At 36.2% G+C, this 23,195-nt stretch overlaps 1 protein-coding gene across 1 annotated transcript in view; it reads left to right on the top strand.

Annotated features, from left to right (window-relative positions):
• The window catches only part of LOC114359399 (uncharacterized), a 133,603-nt gene that overhangs the window by 51,167 nt on the left and 59,241 nt on the right, over positions 1-23,195 (top strand). The gene's annotated exons all lie outside the window — the stretch shown is intronic.

The following is a 23,195-nucleotide window of genomic DNA, read 5'->3' as shown; positions in this document are numbered from 1 at the left end:
TTTAGAATTGAAATAAGTATTATAATAAATTATACTCATTTCAATTCCAAATCCACAAGTGTGAGGTTATGCATACATGAGTCATCCCCGCTTCACTCCATAGGCTGTGTCACAGCAATGCCTCACGTACACACAATCCAACCTGCTTGCAATCATGGTCAGGATGCTGTTGCCACTACTCCGGACCCTGCGCACCAGGGATGCACATTTTTTGCGCATTGTGGTAAAAAAGCAGTTGACCCGTGCCTCTGCAAACATCCCTGACGCACTACAGAAGCGGGGCAGTCCCAACAGCACCCTGAATGCATTATTGTACTGCACCCTTAGGGCATTGAAGGTTTTTTGAGTGTATCTAACCCACAGGCTACACGTGTAGAAGGAGGTACAATATGCTCTAAAAAGAGCAATCTTGACATCCGCTGTACAGCGCGCAAACCTGCGAGCCAGCATGTTCGCTCTCACCGACAATGCCCGCCGTTCTCTTTCTATATCCTCATCATCCTTGAGGCCAGGGGTCAATACGTGACCAAGATATTTAAATTTATGCACTCTCTTCAGTTCAGAGTTATTAAGGAAGACCGGTGGTAATACATCATGACGTCTACCCCTGGCCTCAAAGACCATGAGTTGGCTCTTTAAAACATTATAAAGTAGACCATGGGTCCCCGCATACTCCTCACATTTGGCCACCAATTTTCTCAGACCACACACAGATGCGCTCAGCAGCACCATATCATCCGCGTAGCTTAAGTTATTGACGCAAACTCCATCTATATGACAGCCGATTCTGGTGCTACTGAGCTCGCCTATGAGGTCATCAACGTACAAGTTGAAAAGCGTTGGCGAGCACAACCCCCCCTGCCTCACCCCGCACTCCAACCCATACGCATCCGACATGGTTCCCTCCCATTTAACATTGTTGACCTGGTCTTTGTACCATATATGTATAAGAATATTTAAGAGTTCAACCGGTAGTAGAGGTGGGCGCCGATATATNTTCAAGTTTTTTCCATAATTTGTCGTATGAGACCAGGTCAAATGCCTTAGAAAGATCTAAAAAGCATGCGTATACGGGAGTTTTGCGCTCCGTGTAGTATGTGACTGTATGCTTAAGACACAACACCGCGCTTTCCGTTGACAACCCTGGCCGAAATCCAAACTGACTATCACGCGGTTCAAAGTGGCCATTTAGCCGTGTATTAAGCAAGCCGTCAAAGACCTTGGAGATAACAGTTGCTAGCGAGATAGGCCTATAGTTATTTTTGTCCGCGAGATCGCCCGTCTTATTCTTCACTATGGGCACTACCACCGTTTTTGTCATGTCACTAGGGATGTAGCCATGTCCTATGCAAAAATTGTATAACATGTACAATAATCGTGGCAAATGTGGCCCAGCAAATTTTAGGTGCTCAATGCTGAGACCGTCATGACCAGGGGATTTCCCTCTAGACATCGCTTGTATTTTTAATTTAATTTCTTTTATGGAAAACGTTATCACCCTGTCCACTCCGGCGACAGCATCCAGCTCCGACTGTGAGGGACCCAATGGTGACTGTACAGCAAAATGACTTCTAAACAAGTTAGCTATCTCTTTAGGCTCACTTATACCGTCCACGCATACCGGGGGGCTTGCTTTGTTTTGTAACTTATTGGTATGTTTCCAAAAGGAACGAAAATCGTTTTTCGAATGGTGTGAAGCCAAGATATCCATTTTAATTTGGCTCTCCCGGTCCTGACACCACTTCAAACGCGATTTAAATATTTTTCTAGTCTCGAGCATTTGACTGAAGGAGATGCCTGTAGTCGGTTTACCGTACCATGACCACAAAAGATATTTTTGCTTCGCCTCCCGGTGCGCTTCAGCTACATGTTTATTCCAGCCTATTACAACTTTTTTTCTTTTCTTTTTAAAATTACGTCCTAGTGACGCGGCCTCGCTAAGAGCATTTACAATTTGTTGGTAAATTTTATCTATAACAGATCTATGTTTAAAATTATCACACATATGATCACAACACCCGCGCAACTCGGTTGGGAACTCGATCTGTTTTAATCTATTTTGACATTCTTGTCGGTAAGTATCAATTTCGTCACAATTTCTTTCTCCCCATAATATACTATTTTGATGCACACTAGGCATAGTTTTCTTTGCCAAGACGACATTTAAGTTACATTCTATAACTAGTGGCAAGTGATCCGACCATAACACATCCTGAACAACATAAACTGATTTTACTGATTGAATCGCAGCTTTAGTAACTAAACAGTGATCAAGCCATCGCTTAGATCCGTGCGCATCGCTTACAAAAGTGAAAGTATCAGACGTAACACCTAACATATCGATGTCAATACAAGACCATTCTTGATCGGTACAAAAAAGTATTAATTCTTGATAGAATCGTTCAGCGGGGTGTGCATTAAAGTCCCCTAGCATGTAAACACAGTCTATATTACAGCTGTCTATAATAGCACTCACCGAGCTCAATACGTCCGTAAAATCCGTTAAATTAGTCACTGCATCCGTGGGCATGTATAGGCTAAACACTAAAATCGATTTTTCCTTTAACACTATTTTTATTGCACAAATACGCGGGTTATCGCACTTAATCACCGTCACATTTTCAAAAACACTACTTCTCCACAGCAACGCCACTCCACCGTAAGGTCTTCCTCGTAAAATACCTGCTGTTGTGTCAACTGCAGATATTCCAGTACTGCAGAACTCGTCGCTAATTGTGCTTAAGAATGTGATTTCATCTGGCAGTAACCACGTTTCCTGCAGCGCAATGATATCTGACATCTTGCATAAATCTCGAATAGCATCTATAGACCGTTTGACGTTTTTACAATTAAACGTAACAAACTTGTATAAACTTTTATCCATAACTTCTATANTAATTTTTAGTCGACTCATAAAATATGACCCAATGAGAGCTCATGTCACATTTAATGGACTCAATGCAAATATTGTAGTAGAAATTCTAGGCTAAGCTAACATTTTACTTGGCGACGGAATGTTTTTGCGCAGTGAGCCTTGCATTTGTCAACGTTCATTTGTTTCCAGAAACGCTAAGGATGCAGACAACTTAGCACTATAAAGTCCACATTAAAATTACATTACGCTAGAGTCGCTAGTTCACTGATTTTTATTTTATTTATTTAATAACGTTTCAACAACATTTAATTTATAATTTTGGTATTATTTTTTACTAGTTTAATTGACTGTGAAATATGTACATAAGGGGCATCCGAGTTTTACTACAAAAGGCACCGTTGCAGGACTCTAGGGAGATACAATTTCAGCAAAACGAACTCATATTATTACAAGATTTTTCCTTGTTCGGAAAGTTTATTGCAAAATATTATTTTGAAATACCTACCGCTTGCTTATACAACATATCCCACTTACTAAGCGGGGCCTCCTTCCTGCCACAGGTATATCCATATCTAAGTCGGCTCCAGCCTCAGATTATTGTAAGTAGGTACCTGGTTGTTGGTGAAATAAACTTTTTTTATATTATGTTAATTTTAACACCATTGTAGTTTATGTACCATCTACAGGGCTTAGTTGTCTATGCTTCAGGTGCCCAGCCACCCTATTTTAGCTCGTGTGCACTCGACCTTAATGTGGTACAGTAGGCATAAAACTTTTGAACCTTAATGCCTCAGACTTACAGAAGTAAGTAAAGGAGTTACTTTTGCGGTAGACTGTACATCATGACGACTTTGTTTGCAAAACACTTTAACTTGAAAACCTAAATTATGCAGCAATTTAGGTGTTTGGGTCAAATAAAAGGTGTTATGGTAGGTACAGTCGGCTGTATACTTATACAGCTGACTTAATCTTATTTGTATTAACCAACATAAAGCGATAAACAATTATCATTATTATGATTAGGTGAGTAGGGGTCAAATTATAAAATTGATTCTAAAAACTGGGAATGCTAAAATTGTTTTTACTAATTTAAGATACCAAATATTTTATTTATTTATTTTATTAAACACGATTTTCATATAACTTTTATTAAAGTATATTTTACTCCTACTGAAATGCTGAAATGATTGATAGAGACAAATAGATCCGAATCACGACTCAATATTTTCTAGTATTTTATTCTTGATTTTATCTTAATAAATCTTTTCCCATATCGGACCCTGCTGCGGATCAAATGCCGTATATCATACCAGACTAATAAAATCTTAAATCTCTGAGAGGAATTTGTTCCAATTTTACCTTTACGAGTGTAATAGCCCTCCCGCTGCCACTTAATGTTTTTCCCTCCTCCGTATTTGCGAAGCTCCATTAAATGTATTTTTTCCGTCTAAATATAATCTCCTATCATGATATTTTTTAAAACCACTTCATCAATCTCCGGAATGTTTTCGTAATAAATCGTGAGAGAATATAAAACCAATTCTTGTAAATTGATAAATAGAAACAGAATCAACTTCATGATATTATTACATAACATAACTGTGAGAGGATATTAGGTACCAAATTGTATTATTAAGGACTTACAGGTAACATTTTGCTCATATACTTTGGCGAGAAGCTACCAGCACTCTCTAAAATATACATTAATTTGTCTGCATATTTAAATTGTATTACCTTATAAAAAACCAAACTCCGGTAATTACGGCTGGAGATTGAAAAAAAAACCTACTAAAACGTACTAGATACCTTATAAAGATTTTTTATCAGAACAAGCCAGGTGTACCTACTTGACTGCAATCGCACCTGATGTTTTAAGTGAGATTCTATAAGAGTCTAGGATAGTGGATTTCAAAATATCGACTCATTCCTAAAGTAGGTATTAAGTAGAAACTTTACTCCTTTTAAGTACTATAAAACAACGCGATTTTAAAATGCTGTGGACATACTTTCAGTTAAACTCCATTCTTATTTAATCTGCTTGATACTCTGTTTCTCGGTCTACTTAGTTATTTTTCTTCCTACCTAAATGCCATAATTCCATTTAGAGCATTAAAAATGTAGGTCAGGCTTGCGGTAAGAGTTATTTGCATAAAGTTATATATAGAGTAAGTAATTGAAGATGTGAGGGTTTCCAGGAAAACATATAATATTATTACGAAGAAGCAAATAGTGAAAGGCTTGAAAAGGGACTTCTGTTTAGTTTGTGAACGCATGAAACAACTTTATTGAGTTTAGTAAGTAACTTATTTAGTTGGAGATTCTTTGAACTGAGACATAAAAACGACGAAATAATCACAATTTGAACTTCTGTTGACCCATTTCCAATATAAACTGCTCATAAGATCTAAAATCATTGTCCCACCACACAACAAGCCTACTTACCTACCCATATCTAAGCAGCTTTCCTTAGTTTGGGGCTAGGGGCGCAGTGTAAAATGTCCAAGGATATTTATTATTATTTATTAAAGAAAATAGATAAGAACACAGTAATAGTACAGAAGAACACATTTCATTTTTGGAACTTACTATGCTGATAGCTGTTAGCGGCTTTCGCAGCTTCACTGGACAATGGTGAGCGCAGATGACTCTCTCTCAACCTCAATCAGATCAGTTTTTTCTATGGAGTTTGGCAGACTTTTAACGTTTGTAAAAATTAAAGTAAACGCAAGCAACCCAGACATAATTTTCTTTCGTAGGCCTACCTATTTAATATTTTGCCTGTTCTGTCGCTGAAGCAGTATTAAATTAGCATACAGACGATCCAGTGTATGCAGGCAACGCGAGCGGGCCCAGGGGACGAGTGTGTGCTTGGGTGCGTCCTCAGTGTACGCGGAAATCTATAACACAATCGTGCGTGTCTTGGCTTGAGTAACACAGGGAATGCAGTAAGGAAATTCAAAGAAAACGCTTTAAAGCTACACGTGGAGTATACCTGGAAGAGTACTAGGAATTATTCCGGGAAGTATACTAAAAACCTTCGAGGAAGTCTTCAGTACAAGTAATTATAATTCCGTTGACACCCATTTACTTGGAATGCACCTGGTTCAGGTTTTGATCATTAAATTCACTGACTTTAGTCATGAATATTGAATGCGATGTAAGGATACAATGTAAACAAGAACTGTCAGCACAGTCTGAAGAATTTACAAAGCGGAATAATATTATAATATTCTATGTAAATCGCATAAGCACTGCAATCATGGTTCGATCGTTGAAAATTTAACGCTAACTTGTCTTGAACGAACTCAAAAATACAGGTATAAGAATAAAATCAACTGAACTGCTCGCATTATTCAGTAATTTCATTTGTAGACTCGCAACACAACGTACCTACAGACAATAAAGCATGTAATAGCTGTAGAGCAATCCTTGGGGAGCTGAAGATGGCTGGCAAGGCGGGGCCTCTGTGAAAGCGACTTCATAAATACGTAATTATATAGCATGCTAAAGATATACCTAATACTCCAGAAAATACAATAGACAGGACTTTATTTAATCAAATAAATTGACTGAAAATTACTCAAAAAAATATCTGAAAGAAATATGAAACAAGATCTCTACCTAGATAATAACAAATCCGACTTCGTGACAGCTTCGTATCGTCAGTAAGATAAATCACAAAACCATTGATGTACTTATGCCGACTTTAACTGAAATCTATAGCAAAAGGTACAGACTCATCAATCATTTAATTTATCAATTAATTGTTTGTTTAAATCCTCAGCTTTATAAACATCCTCTCATCCGCTGATACTTAGACGTTCATGACATGGACAATAAATGCGTATCATTTCCGCTGATACTGAGCCCGCAGCCTTACCCAGCAGCTAATGGGAATTCAGCCCGCTAAAACCAACAATCGTCGTTAATCTTTAACGAGCACTTCAGGAGCCGCACGTTTCTTTGTTTATTATTGCCCCAAGAACGTAGAGTTGGCGAATTGACCAAGCACTTCAAAGGTCAGAAGTGTTCTTGATATGTGAATGAGCGTGTAAACCTAAGTTTAGCTCGTGATTGTGCCTTGGATTATAATGTTTAGGAACATGAAATATAAATTGAATACATTTACGTTAGGTACCTTTACGTTCTTTTTCATTGAGGCTGGTTTTGTTCCTTTGAACTTTGGTGCTTTCAGATAGTTTGGGCAAAAGGTTAAACTAAGATTTTTTATTTACGAGTTTGTCCTCGAAATTATTGTTTTAGTTCTGTGTAATGGATGAATGGACACATGTACCTAGGAGTTTTATTGTTTTTTAAGAAGATGATGTTGTTGAAAAGCACCTAGGAGTTAAATTTTATAAGAGCTCTCGAGTATTTATGTTTCATATCGTCATAATTTCTTCTTCTTCTTTGGTTTATGGCGATGAACTTGCGTTTTTTCGCCACTGAGGGATAATTTTGCCAGACAAGTCCATCCGTCTTATCCTAGCCGTTACCGTTACGATTACCAATTCGTATTTTCATAACTGATACCTACTATATCTGAACAAAGAAAATAAAACAAACATATACCTACATACATTCCATTAGTTATTATAATCTCGCAAGACAAAAGAATACATTACCTTACCTATTTTACCGTACGTATTTTCCTTCGTATAAAAAAAGCTAGTAAAAATAAAGTAGATCTATTAGCATCTGAATACATGTTCAATATCCGTGGCGTCCCTGGAGACGGGAGGCGTTGGGAAAAATTTGAATAACAAACATTATTATTATTATATATAAATTCTTAGACAACCAACTCTTTGGAGATTAACAGGGCTTATTGGACCAGCGAGAAAGACTACCTTTTTATGTAAAAAAACTAGTGGGTGATAATAAGGGACGAGTCATCGGGACTATTCCCACCTCTCGTTCCCACCACTGCAACTCCTGTGTAGCCAGGATCTACAGCTTGACCGCCACAAAAACCCAACCAATGAAGGTCAAGTTTGTCCCGGGGGAAAGTTAAACTGTCATTGGACCCGCAACGAAATTAATCAGAAGAACATAGGAGTTCGAAATTAAGGTTCGACTTCCCTCCATTGCAAAGCGGATGACAGGTGACAAACAAAGGTTTAAAACCTTTAAGAAAAAGATTATGCACCACGGACAATAAATTAAATTAAGGGGGCCTATCTTATGAGCAATTAGCAACTACCTGCCAATAATATTTTTCACAAAATCGCTTAAAAGCACGGAAATTTTTCCTTGTCGCGACAAGATCGGTGTAATAAATTGCGGAAACAGATGTATGTTGTATTGAATTAAGCATTATATCACGTTCATGTTTCCAAAGATCACACTCCCACAAGATATGATGGGCAGACTGCTCATGACTGACATCATCAGTGGAACACTCGCAAAAAGGAGACGGAACTAGTTTGAATTCGTGAAGTTTATGTTTAAAGTTGCCATGTCCCGTGAGGAACTGCGACGAGCAATGGTCGATTTCTAACCATCGCCTAGTTAGACGTTCGCGTACATTCGGGAAGAATTTATATAAGTGACGTCCTTTGACTGACGTATCCCATCTTTTTTGCCATTCATTTATAGATGACCCACGCTGAACTGTCCCGCCAAACTCAATGACAGGGGGGCGCTACCATCGTTCAACTATATGGTTTCCAACATGGCAAAAATCTGAACCAGCGATCCGGTATTGACGGTGGCGCCCCTCTGTCAATGTCATCGACAGGACAGTCCAGTATTTTGGAACTATACAGGTGAACAATGGTGGCGCCCCCTATNAAAAAATCTAAACCACGTAAGATAGACGCTTGAAATTTAGCATGCAGGTACCTTAGTAAACTTAAAGCTAAGTGAAATTCCCACGGGAACGGGAATTAGCGGGAAAATCCTTTTGTATGAAAAATCTAAACCACTTAAGTTAGACGCTTGAAATTTGGCATGCAGTTACCTTAGTATTTAGCATGCAGGTACCTTAGTATTTGGTATGCAGGTACCTTAGTAAACCTAAAGCTTAGTTACAACAGGATATTGCAAAATTCCCACGGGATCGAGAGTTAGCGGGAAAAAACATTTGTATGAAAAAATCTAAACCGCGTAAGATAGATGAAGGGGGTAAAACGAGATCCGCGTACGAAGTCGCGGGCGGCCGCTAGTCGATCTATATTAGAATTAGGCATTTACTATTATTTCATTGACATCAAGAGAATATTTCGTTTGTGACAAACTGACAAATTATGTGAAAATTCACAGAGTATCTGCAACCTTATAATATACTATTTTCAGCAAATAAATTCACTGAAAGACTGCAACTTACTATTAATAACCGCTTCCACCGCGAGTAGAGTTGTGCAAATATACTGTTTGACTATCGATAGATTGATCTCTGTTATTAATTGCTTGATGAGAACCTGCATTGAACTACTTACTATCAATCGACTGATGATATCTTTACTGAAGTACAGTTTCAGAAAAAAATGAAATGGGTAGCTGAAAATGTGACGCACTGGCCCCCATCGATAGATGATAGAGAGGAAGGCGCAGTCATCCTGTGGATGAAATGATGATTATGAAGTATATCGAAAAGACTGATTTATTTGTAAAAATTGTACAACGTTATGTAAATATTTACGAACTCATCATTCAAAATTCAAATTCAAAATATTTATTCATAGCAAAATACATAATTGCTTGGTATAATAATAATATGTATTTTTATCATACATGTATCGTTGATCGGTAGTTTATCGATAGGTCACCATCGAGGACAGCACTATCCAAGAGTGCATTCATATAAGATGAACTCGTTTGACGGATTAATCCATTTACCTGCGCTCAGCCATGTTTGCCCCGGGCAATGTTGTTGACTGTCAACCTTGTCCGGATCAAATTGCATGGATTCACTGTGTTGCTTCTTTGCTGGTGTTGCCGTTTAAAAAAATGTAAACGACTGTCAGAGCACAATATGTTACTAAAATTAAAAGCGTGCCAGTTTTTGAGGATGGGTAGATGTTTGGTACTCTTTCACGCAAAAACTACGAGACAGATTTTGGCGAAACTATTCAACGTTGTACGATCGAAATTCACGTGGATAAAACTGTTAGCTCATTTAGCTAGCTGAGCTAGTTAAGTAGCTCATCGATTTAAAGTGACATGTAGTACGAGTATAACACCCGTATTCACAAACGATGCAACGAGCGAACGCACAGCATAGAGCTCTGTGATTGGTTCGTGTGTGACCCTGTGCGTCCACGAGCACTGTGAGACCTCATAGTAATGTTTGTGAATACGGGCGTAAATCTTATAACTAAAGTTGTGTTAAAGTTGTTTATCAGGGATGGTTTAATTCAACATTTCTTGGTACTGTACATACTCTGCCAGTGCATATTGCAGTAGCCTATAACACTATAGTACCTAACACTAGGCTACTGCAATATTGCGGTAGTCCGCAACATGCACGTGTTTTAGTTGGTCTGCCTTGCCAAGTAGACTACAAAGGCATCCATCATTGATTCATCAATAAATCATAGATCAGTCATAATTATTAATTGCTGGTTATGTGCTGATCAGTCTGTTTACTAACATTAATAGATATTAGCAATACATCATTTGCATTCTGTACACGCATAATTCAAAATAATCCTTCCTACTTCCTATCCTACTTATCCAATCCTAATAATATCATAAAATGTGAAAGTTTGAGAGAATGGATGGTTAGATGGATTTTTGTTACCTTTTTTTCGAGCAAACATTACCGAATAGGTTTTGATGAAACTTTACAGTATTATTTAACACCTTTGCTGCGGCAGTAACTTTCAAATACTTTCCATTCCTTCGGTACAAGGTAATTAAACCTGGTATTAAAACTTACATTGTGGCGGCACAAGGCTTAAAGACCTTGTAATATTTAAGATACATTTATTTTATTTTTGGCTTCATGTTAATAGATATTGTGTTTTTTTTCTTTGAATATTAATAATAATGCATTTATTGACATACATCTGAAGGCGTTCGTGAATAACTTGTTTAGTATAAAAATTATAGCTATATTCAAAATACAAGGCTTATGCACCCTGTGCCGCACTGAAGTAGGGAAGTCTGGTGGGTATTCTAGGGATGTGAAATACAAATATCGATAGTTTAAATTAAGTTTTAATAAAATTTAAAAAAAGTAACAAACAAAGATGTTGTAATAATTTAGTCTAAATATTTTACAAATAAGATATACGTGCATAAATACTTAAATAAGCTATATTTAAAGAAAACATATTATTTAAGAACATTTAGTTACAACTTCAAATGTTTGTCACGAAAAACATTATTTAAATTAGCAATAAATCGTGTAGTAAATTAAATTATAATCAATTTGCNGTAGCGGAAGATGATGTTGTGGCAGGCCTTTGTTCAAACGATCATAGCAAATGTTGTGATAGGGATAGAGACATGCGATTTTTGGTTTTACAAAGATAATACAATAGAAAATAATACAAAGTAATAAAAACCACCTGTTATAGGGACATTTTTTGGAGATAAAATAACCAAAAAAACACGAATTTTTAAGCAGATTTTTTTCAAAAAGTATCATTTTTTATTATTTGTTGGCATTTTTTGTGTATTTTATGTATTTTTTTAGTATCGCCTGTTATTTAGCATTATTACTGTTTTTATTTTATCAGGATATACCGCTTAGTTTAAAAGTTATTACGTTTTCTTTACAATAAGTAATTTTAAGAAAAAAAAATCTATAAAAAATTAAAAAAAAATCTCAAAAATTTTTTGACCTCTTTTTTGTCGATAAAAATAGGTCTAGTTTCATCTATTTTCATATGTACACTTTAACGTGACTCACACTGTATACCGAACTCTCCCCTATACATCGGAATACTTAACATTTATGCTGAAAACTAGATAAACTGAATTTCACACCAAAAGCTAATAATAGATAAAAAACCATTATGAAAATACATAACACATTGCAAAATGGAAGCAAGTACGAGTACCTACAATACAGATCTAGAGTTCTTGAATAAACTCTTTTTACTTGAGAATATGGCCTAAAGCAGTGGTTCTTAACCTTTAAGTCATGAGGGACCATTTTACCAAATTTCTGTCTTGTCAGGGACCACCTCATAATCGGTCAAAACCAGTTTGACTGCAAAAATCAGTTAAAAGTGGTTTTGACCAAGGTGTATAAGTGCACATCGTGAACCACTTGGAATGCCTCCAGGGACCACCAGTGGTTCTCGGACCACCGGTTAAGAACCACTGGCCTAACGAGTGCGCAAGTCAGTCAATAAAGGATCATTAGTTTATGCTAAACATCTCTCCATCGATCATTAGAGCGCGGTAGCTCCAGCGCTTGTTAGCCACACATCGGCTCATTACTAATCGCCGGCTGCCGGCGGATAATTACCCAACACGCCAGTGTTTCCAACTTAATTAAACTGGCAAGCCTATGGCACAGCCTGTGGGAGAACAGCTAAACTTCTTTATCTTCCAAGGGCTCCATCTATCAAATTTTGCTTTTTCGACACGTTTTTGTGCTGCGCATACGTCCATCGAACGCCTGCGCTGGATAAGTAAACGCACTATCGTTTTTGATCTGGTGTGAGTTTTTGCAAACGTGGTTACAACTCTATGTAGTTATACGTCTTCTTCTTCCAATTTTTATTGGAAATTTCTGTTACTTTGGGACTAGTTAGACTAAGCCGCCAAAGGCGTTTGACATGATTGAATCGGACTAACGGCTCTACGTTCTATTTCGGACAATATTAGGTTCAACGTTTTCTAAAATTTCAAATGCCTGCTTTCTTTTTAGGCTATTTGTGCTTTTTATAAGCCTGAGCTGAAACTAGCCTTAAAAGTACAAAGCATACACTAGTGGTTAAATTACTCCAACAAAATGATTTATCTGTTCATTTTTTCCCTTGCCCTTACTGCCTAACAACTGACGCAGTAGCTTATAATGGTACATGAAGCCAAATTTCCACTGACACTTTATTAGAATGGACATACTCCAAAATGTGTTTTGTGACATCCATGTCAGAAACAGGCCATTTAGGATATTAATGCAATCTAACCAAGCTGGAATCCTAACAATGGAATGCCGTAGACTAATTAATAGCCAAGATTTCACGCTAATCAATATGAATAGGAATCGCGTTCATTGTTCTTTCTAAAGGCATTGTCACCAACCTTATTGTCTAAGATTCTGCTAACTTAAATTAATATCTATCTGAGTTTCTAGTGCCCTTTGTATGTGTGTGTACGTAGTCTGGGGAATAATGTTGAAAACTGATGATACAGTAGGTAATTGGAACAGACTAAGAGCCTAGAAACAGCAACTCAGCCTCCTATCGGTTTGCTGTCTGTTTATAGCAAAGACACCTCATCATCATCATTATCAACAGCCCTTTACAGTCCACTGCTGGACTATGAGCCTCCTCCACTATAGTGGAGGGTTTTGCCATAGTCTCCATGCTTGGTAGGCGGGTTGGAGATCGCAGTTTAAAAGATTGATGTTTTTCAAAGAGCGCTGCTAATGACGGCTTATACGAGTAGTCTGACAAACGATCCTAAGACCATAAAATGTATTAAAGATTTTTAAATGACTTTACACGTTACATAACAGCAACTTTGCAATTATTATTCTTTCTTTATTCTGTCTTCCTTTCAGCTTCAAACATTCAAAGATTTCTAATTACGTAGGTATACAATTCAATTGTTGGACAAAGCGTTCGCATTTACTAGTCTTCGTTTCTTCAAATAACGTCTCTAAAAATAGGTTGATTGAATTGTCACGTTCGTTTTCCACGAAATGGGGCTTTTAAATCGTAAAGTACCAAAATGCCCTTTAGCGTTAAGTGCCATAAATGTCTAAAATCGTTTGAGCTCTCGTTTTAAATGTAATAATTACCTTGGATCATAAATCAGGTAAAAATCAAAGGGTCTTTGAAATTGTTCCGCCCTTGGAAATCTTCGATAGAAGTTTCAAAGTCGTTAAGACTGCTAATGTACCCCTCGATATTTCTAATGCCTCATCGAATTTATAAGTCAAAGATGAAACGTAGTCAAACTAAGGCCCTTTCTTAATTGAGATTTTTAGCTTGAACGTGCCCAACTTCTAATCAAGTAAGAACTTTTCATTTTAAATTCATCCTTGAGTAGAAAATGAGCACGTTCAAGTTGTAATTTTTTTTCAGAAACCGGGCGTCACAAAGCTGTTTGATATTATTGACTAAGTAAAATGACCAAATTATTCACTGCCTAAATATTCTTGCTTCTTCTATGTGTCACCTGTCCTATTTCCATATTTTTTACATCCATCCTGAAAAATGTGTCCTGTAACAAAGACTATAATATAGGTAGGTATCTGCTAATAGATTCTAAAGGTGTCTTGAGAATAAAACTTGGCAAAAATAAACTCCGATTTTCATCCGCACCACGAGTTTTATCACTGCAATATAAAGACGACAGGTTTTTCCGCCCCAGTAAATGGTTTTTTAATCTTCTTCAAATAGTAAAACTGGTATTGCAGATAAAATTTTAAGGGTTTAGATAGAAGATCGCCGTGAAGTTGGGAATCATAACGACAATGTGCATTAATGTTGGATGGACTCCGGTGACCTACATCGATGCCGGAAGATATTTCAACTCTGTTCACACCTTTGTAAACTGCGCAATATTCTTGGAATGTATTTTATAGAGCCAAATAAAAATAGAGTAAGGTAGATACCGTGCTACTAGTATCACAGAATAATAAAATAAGTGTATTCTAACTTTGTTCTTAGTGTAGCATCTTCCTTTTCTCTGGTGGGTTTTTATGACAGATATTTGATGAGTCAATGATAACACAACAGCTATGCCATTAGTCCATAGTCATCACTTTAGAGAATAGTTTATTATAATTTCTTATTTAGTTACGTAATGGGACTGACACATACCTGGGTCAATCTTGAAAGCCAAAAAAAACACTGTCCGGGGGAAAAAACTACCCATAACGTTTAAATTTTAATGTAAGATATTTTTTTTCTGTTACTTTTATGTTTAAATTAAATGGGGCACAACAAAAACGGTGTTTATTTTAGCTTAAAACATCTGAAATCTTCGAAGTCTTGATATTTGATTCCCCTGGGCTGTCCCTTTGTATTTTTTTGAACAAACCATTAATAATTTACCTATCTATAGTCATAAATTTAGGATTTTTTGTAATTTAAGAGTTAAAGGGTGAGTTGTTTAATGATTTAATAAATACACAAAGTCTGTGCCAATCACTCTTTTTTATTTAAAAAATAGTTTGTGTTTGTCCGAGCGCAACGATTGATTCCCTTGGCGCGTCACTAAATGCCACCTGCCTTGCTATTATAAATATCTACGGTGAAGGCGTGCACATCGGCAAGTGGCTTTAGTCGCGCTCTGAACATCACGAGGAGAGGTCGCACGTCTTGACGTTTCCAGGCCGGATTAATGAAGGTAAGAATGTGATTCCCCTGGCTTTGTTTCACTAGGTCATTGATTACCTTGGCCACTTTAAAAAATCTTTTTTGATGATTAAGAATTTCTTTACTAGGATTAACAGTAGGGTATATAGGACTGTTAATTGTTTTTATAATAATCATTGGCAAAAATCAATCCATTTAAACAAAATCTAAAGAAGATTCACTTTTCTTGACTCCCCTGGCATTAATTCCCCTGGCAAAATACCAGGTTCCTTACATTATCATACTCTCATATTATGATTATAGGTTTACGTGATGTGTAAGCTTGACTAGGATTATGCAAGTTTACGGCGTGTAATCTGGAATTACTCGGAGAAAGGACACGGCAAAGGAGCTCCCGATGGCGTGGGCGAAGTATTGAAAAGAATAGCAGATCGAATCGTCGCTGAAGGCAATGACATTCCAAACATTGATGTCCTTATCAGCTATCTTAAAGATAAATGTCCGGGAGTTACGATAGCGGAGGTTCAAAAATCTGGTATGTTGGAGAAGGATCTGTTAATTCCCTCTGATTTAAGAGAATTCCGGGGCACCATGGAAGTTCATCAGGTGATATGGATCAATAAAACTCCCGAAGTGCTCGCCATGGCCATGAGACGTCTTAGCTGTTATTTAGAAAAATGATCGGAATAACCAATATATTGTCCTCATGGTCAACATATAGATTTATATAATATCAAAAGTTCAAATGTGCACAGCACTGGTACATCTAAACCGCGAAATCAAACAAGACTGTAAAAGAAAATTACTTCGATAAACTTTCTACTTCGAACCCAAATTATGGGCTAGCTGCAACTGAAGTTCAGAGCATTCAATCGGATAATCATATTCCATCTGATGATAGCTTCTGGATTAATGTGCCTTCAGTAAAATAAAATCTTAATTTCCGATTCTTAATAGAATCTGAATAGGATTCTTAATAAAAATAAGAAAAATAGTGTTAGAATTTGTTTACGTTAGAATAATTTGATAGTTTTTAGATAATTATGTTGATTTGTTACAGTTGATTGATGGTTCCTAGAGAGACATATTGTTTTTTTTTTATAATTCTACTTATAAGATTAATGATAATATAAAATGAAACCAAAAGTCTGATAAGTTTAATTAAAATAAACGATTATTATATACAAAATGTTTTATTTTGATTCCCCTGGTACCAAAATTTTAAAGTCATATATCTTTTTATCTAAACATGTGACAGTGATGCCTATTTGTGAAATATGTTTACAATGGTGTGATATTTAGCCTTTTGTTAGTAAAAGTTTAAACTCTTAAGTTTTAAAAAGTGCCAGGGGAATCAACGAATACGCCCAATTTCAAGATTGACCCACCTACGTCTTTTTGTCTTTCTTTATTAAATGCCAAATTAAGATTCCATATTACCACAGTTTTATACCTTTTCCTGAGTTAAATTCTAAGTTTAATTAAGAATCCTCTCAGCCACACTCCATAGCAATACGAGTAATGAAAGTTCACCTATACGGTTATAGAGGTCGCGGCAAATGAGTACTTTAAAAAGCCCATTCCGTAGTATGACTTGAGCTGTACTCACACTTGAGAGAAATAGTGCTGCAAATTATTTTAAAGTAGGTATAGATCCCATCAATTCCCAAGCGGTTGCATATGACTGCGTAACAATTAATCCATTGTCTCGATTCGCGGGGCTTGAAGGGGCAAAGGGCTGGATGGAAGCCGCTTTTAACTGCCCTATCTGGAAATCATTGTTGTTGGGAGGCCTATGTTCAGCAGTGGGCGTTCTGTGGCTGAAATGATGATGATAGCAAGTGGAATTGAATTCTTACTCGTCATAATCACATACCTCAAGAGGATAGCAAGACTACGGTTTTATTTATTCTATTAGAAGATAATTATAATGCCCTTACGCAAACTAAAATCAATGAAAGTTTAATATGTGAACATCAGTCCTCCCCAAGTCATCGGGTCAGTGTTGGGAGTAACGTGTAGGCCAAATTCTTTATTAGCCTCTGAAAAATTAGAAAGGATCATGCTCCTGCAATGGAGAAAAATAAATGAATGCAGAGATTTCAATAGGTAGGGCAAAAAGGAAAACTAATTAATAAGGACTTGCAGACTGCAGTGTGTCCTTAGCTTTACCGCTAAACGCTTGCAGTTAATACTTTCATTTACATAAGCTATTACAGGAGTTTATTTCATTTAATAAACACTTTTATGTCAACAAAGACAACCATAACAACAAGTAGGGCACTAGTTTACATAATAATATTGTTTAATTAACTTTTAAATTGTTCTTGCTTATAGAATATCAACTAGCTGTTTTATATTCTGTACTCGGTAATCTACAATTTTTCTTTCTAATCTTTTAATTATTTATTAATTAAATACCAAAGCCAATAGTATTCAATAAGTCCGACAAATCCCTTGGAATTTAGGACTTTTAAAATATTTATAAAAAAAAAACTCAAAAGATTAGTAACAAGGAAAACAACCTCGATTTAATCGTTGAAAATATTCGACCTTTTTCAAACGTTTGTAGGAAAGTGGGAAGAGGGAAAAAGCTTCTGATTTGGATTGGTCGCACGAACAAACAGAATAAGGTACGATAATTGGATATCTAAACCACCTTGAAAATGCCGGTAACAATTTTATTTGATACAAAAATATATTTTCAAACAAAAAGTAAATTAGATCAGATTGAAACACGATGAAATTGATAACTTTAGGTATTTATTTCCCTTATCGTACTCGATAATATTTCTTACATTTTACCTTACATGATAAAGATTTTCCTTTTTTCATGGGTATAAGTACGGTAAATATGAAAACACTATGTTTTATTGATACGTGATAACAATAGTATATTATAATTTGTAAACTTTGTCGGAGTTTTTATCCAGGAAGTTTCGTGAGTTGCTTTTATAGTACCTAAGTATGCATTTTTAATTATAACTATTATGCCACCATTTGTCATCATGTCACTGAGCTAATTATAAATCCAGTTTTTACCTATAAGTAGGTTATAAGCAAGCTTATCGAAATAGAAGGTTCAGTTCTTTGATTTACCCATCAACTTTAAGCAACATAAGCAACATAAAAGCATTCATACAAACTCAAACTTGACTTAACTTAAACTTAGGCCCTCAGATTGCCACCTCGCTCGAACTCGCCACTTCGGAAAGTGGGGTCAATACCAAGCCGCGGTCGAGTATCAATAACTCAAGAAGAAACTTTCTCGGAGTCGCTTTTAGTTGTCCAGTACTTTGATAGCATTTTATAAAAGCCTTTTGACGAAAGTGAGAGATCCAATTTATCAATAGAGTAGTAGACGACATTGTCAATTGAAATACTTTTTATGAGCTCATAAAAGCTGTTAAATCATGACTTTCCCGTAAATTTTGTGTAGCAAGGTCTAAATATAACTGTATTGATTTAAAAAAATATATAAAAAATACTCATTTATTATCTCTACTTCATTAATTCTAGCCCTGAAGGCCGGTAGTTTTGAGAGCGTGAAATGGTTTTTTAAAGAAGTGGGTAGGTTGATGGAATTTATTGGTCATTGATAACAACCATTTCATTTCATCCAAGTAACGTCCAGTGCTGGACAAAGGCCTCCCCCAAGGATTTCCATAACAACCGGCCCTGCGCCGCCCGCGTCCAGATACTTCCCGCGGCTTCAACCATTTATAAAGGAAAACTACGAATAATATTAGCTCCTTTTACCTCAAGCGGCAAGCTGACTTGATGAGACAGTAATATATCATCGTTATCACAGTAGTTAAAAATACGACAAACTGTAAATTTTTATCAACGCTCGTTTGAGCTTGCCATTAAAAATAAATGGCACATAATTTTTTACTGCGTACTAAAATTGGTTTAGGTGACTCGTGTCAACCAATCATGGCAGTTATGGCTTTTAAATAATTTAGATGCTATTAAACTTTTTCATCATCATCATCATCATCATCGTTTCAGCCATAGGACGTCCACTGCTGAACTTAGGCGTCCCCCAATGATTTCCACAATGACCGGTTGGTGGCGGCCTGCATCCAGCGCCTTCCTGTTTAAATCTTTATGAGGTCCACCTTTTTAAACTTAAAAAAAATAATTAAAGGGCTAGTTTTATCTACACTTGAAGCACAGATAATATAATACTACTTGAAGTAAACCATTATTTTAATCCCAATCCATTTATAAATAATTAATTATCAAAAGCTAGGGTAAGTAACTAAATTTAAAAGGGTCCTAGTTTACCTACATCATCAGTTAATTAACTATTTACTAGCTGTCAACGCAGTTCTCAAAGATTTTAAATGGTAAAGAGGTCATACATTTTTCACCAACTTAATGGATCTACCTTTATAGGTACGGTAATTATGTTTCAAGGGTCATATTTTATGGTTAATTTAATGGTGTCAACCATTCAAATCATTCAATTGTGGAGTTTGGTTTTCCAATTAGGTACTGAATAGAAAAGTCGACTGTTGACGTCATTGGTCGATATACTCGGCATCGATGCCCAAGTGTTCGTTCGTTCGTTTGTTTCAGCCGAAAGACGTCCACTGCTGGACAAAGGCCTCCCCCAAGGATTTCCACAAAGACCGGTCCTGCGCCGCTTGCATCCAGGTACCTCCCGCGACCTTCACCAGATCGTCGGTCCACCTAGTGGGAGGCCTGCCCACGCTACGTCTTCCAGCTCGTGCTCGCCACTCAAGAACTTTCCTGCCCCAGCGGCCATCAGCTCTTCGAGCTATGTGCCCCGCCCACTGCCACTTGATTTTAGCGATTCTGCGGGCTATGTCAGTCTCTCTGGTTCTCCTACGGTTAAATAATGCCACGGTTAATACGGTTAATAAATACGGTTAAATAATACATACGGCCCAAGTGTTAAATAATGCTAATAAACATAGTACTTTTAGAAAGGGGTCAGAGGGATCTAGTCAAAAAACATTACGTATTTACTAGTAATACATAATTATCAACGTAGACATACATTTCAATCATTCTGCAAAAGAACGTGATCCTTTCAAGTAAGATTAGGACTGCCTAGAATTCGGGATTTGGATCAGAGACACAAAAGCCCTAAAGGGGTTACATTATGTTCATAAAAAAAATAGTATTTTTACATTTATTCTTGTCTATTTCAATATCTTTTAGAGGACGTACTTTTTTACTTACTTAAATTACTTGAAGTTTATTTAATTACTTGATGGTCAATACAACTTTCAAGAAAGCTAACATTCAAACTTCGTCATCATTATTTCATACATAACACGGTTCGTGATTCATCAAATTACCTGCCCGTGTCCGCGTGGCCCAGGGGACACAATCAGCCTAAATACTGAATGTTGAGCGATCGATGGGCCTTAAACCGTGCCAATTTGAACCATAATCATATTCAGGTTATGGTGTAGAATTTATTGTATCAAGTTTAAGGTAGGGTTGCTTATTTAGCTGAGTACGTGAACGCCATCCACTCGATGGTTTCATCACAACTCAGTAAAATTAACGTAAAACCACATTTATTTTATCTAGGTATGTTCATTCCTGTAACCAACTGTTAACTTTCTTTCTGATTAATGTAACTTACTATATTTCAAAACTTTATAATTGTGGTAAATATCAAGGTAAAGTGAATTAATGTAACAAGTTAAATTGCCACTATCTACAGTGATAGTGAAAATGTTATTCCATTGTTGTATTATTTTTCTGACGTTTCTGAGTCCCAGCTCAGCACANCTTGAAAACAATGAAAAAATACTTTTCAAAATAAAACACACGTGTTTGTTGTCACGGCAAAAACCACATGGCCGATATTAATTGATTTTAGTTGTGTATCGCTGAGTGTTGCAATTACAGACATTCAATAAATACTTTACGAAATATAAGGGTGGTACAATAATTACCCGGCGGTACAATACAGTGTGAGTCACGTTAAAGTGTACATATGAAAATAGATGAAACTAGACCTATTTTTATCAACAAAAAAGCGGTCAAAAAATTTTTGAGATTTTTTTTTAATTTTTTATAGAATTTTTTTTCTTCCAATTACTTATTGTAAAGAAAACATAATAACTTTTAAACTAAGCGGTATATCTTGATAAAATAAAAACAGTAATAATGCTAAATAACAGACAATACTAAAAAAATACATAAAATACACAAGAAAGGCCAACAAATAACAAAAAAATTATACTTTTTGAAAAAAATCCGCTTNAACATTGTCCTTTCATCCAGATACGCGACCGTCATACTAAATTTAGTAAATGCGATATCCACCCCCACAAAAATCTATAACCCTGACCGAGAGTCAAACTATACTCTCGGTGAAATATAACAATAACTTCCATCGTCAGGACATTTAGGCTGGGTTGCAGCATCCTACTTTAACTTTGACAAACGTCAAAAATCTGTTAAACTCCATACAAATTACACCGGTTATCGTTATAGTTACGGTCAAAGTTAGGTGCTGCAACTCAGCCTTGGTTTCCACTGCAGGAGCACGAGAACGACTCTCTCTAATGTACCAGAGGCCTACATTCCAGGTCAGATGGGTTGTTGAAGCCAATACTAACCAACTTATGGATATACAGGGTGGAATTTTGTAATGCCACCTGAAAGGAAAGGAACGAAAAATATTGTAGATAGAATTGTTTTCTCAAAGAAAACATTCCTTTCTTTTTTAAAAGAAATAGAACTGCATTCAGATTTCCAAAAAATTGCTTGCCACACCCGGGAATCGAACCAACTAAAATCTGTTAAAAATAACACCCTGTATTTTTATTGCATTGATAGATTGGGTTAAGTATAAGGATGAAATCTCTCTAACAAACTTGATAAATCAAATGAAAGGAAAACCATGAAATCTCAAATAATTTTAATTATGAACAGAAAATTGTATGGTATGGTAGTGAATTTTCGAAAAAAATTTGAAAATCTTTGAATGCAGTTCTCTTTCTTTTCAAAAATAAAGGAATGTTTTCTTTTAGTAAAATTTTCTATCTACAGTATTAAGAGTACTTTCATCCAAGTGGCATTACAAAATATCACTCTGTATACCCCATAGTAATTACTGTAACCGAGACCCAGTGAAGGTACTCGCAAATAATAGCCTCGACAATGGTTATGTATTAATTAAATTTTCTAAGGATTGTAACGGATAACTGATGTGAACCCTTCAAAACCAATAAGACAATTTTAGAGTCAAATACACCGTATATTGGGATTTATTTGTCTCGAGAAATATACACGAGTTTATAAAGTGTGTCTGTCTTTACATATACTTTTTCCCAAACACGAGTCTACTCAAATTCAAATTCTTTATTAATATTTACCCTTTTTAGATACCTGTCTCAAAATAGGCATACTAGTTTGATTCTACGGCAAATCGACAATAATTTAATTAATTTCGCGTTAACATTAGTATTTCCTTTCGTTATTCCATTTCTATGTTTTTTTAGATTCTCACAAGTCTTTAGTTTAGTAGATGGATTTGACTTCGAAGAAACGAGCTAACGGTCATTTATTTAAAAGCTATTTAGACTAGTTTCAAGAAAGTCAGCGTCGCTACGAACCCCTCAGGCTGAGGGTACTCGAATATCTGCTCTGGCAGAACCAATTTGCTAATATTGGATTCACGAGTACCTAGCATTGAGTTTTTCAATCGTTTTGAAAACGTAAAAACGTACTTCCACAACGTCACCGCGATTTTCCTGTGCATTAAGTACTAATGTGCAAAAAAAACGAGTAGATGTTACTTACAGTCAAAACTCATAATCGGTCATAACCACTTATGACTGCAAAAGTGGTTTTGTCCGATGCCTATGATCATC

The sequence above is a fragment of the Ostrinia furnacalis genome, unplaced genomic scaffold (assembly GCF_004193835.3).
Source record: "Ostrinia furnacalis isolate ACB-3 unplaced genomic scaffold, ASM419383v2 OfSCF4362, whole genome shotgun sequence".
Lineage (NCBI taxonomy): Eukaryota > Metazoa > Arthropoda > Insecta > Lepidoptera > Crambidae > Ostrinia > Ostrinia furnacalis.
Note: the sequence above shows the minus strand (reverse complement) of the source record. Positions and strands in the feature narration are given on the sequence as shown.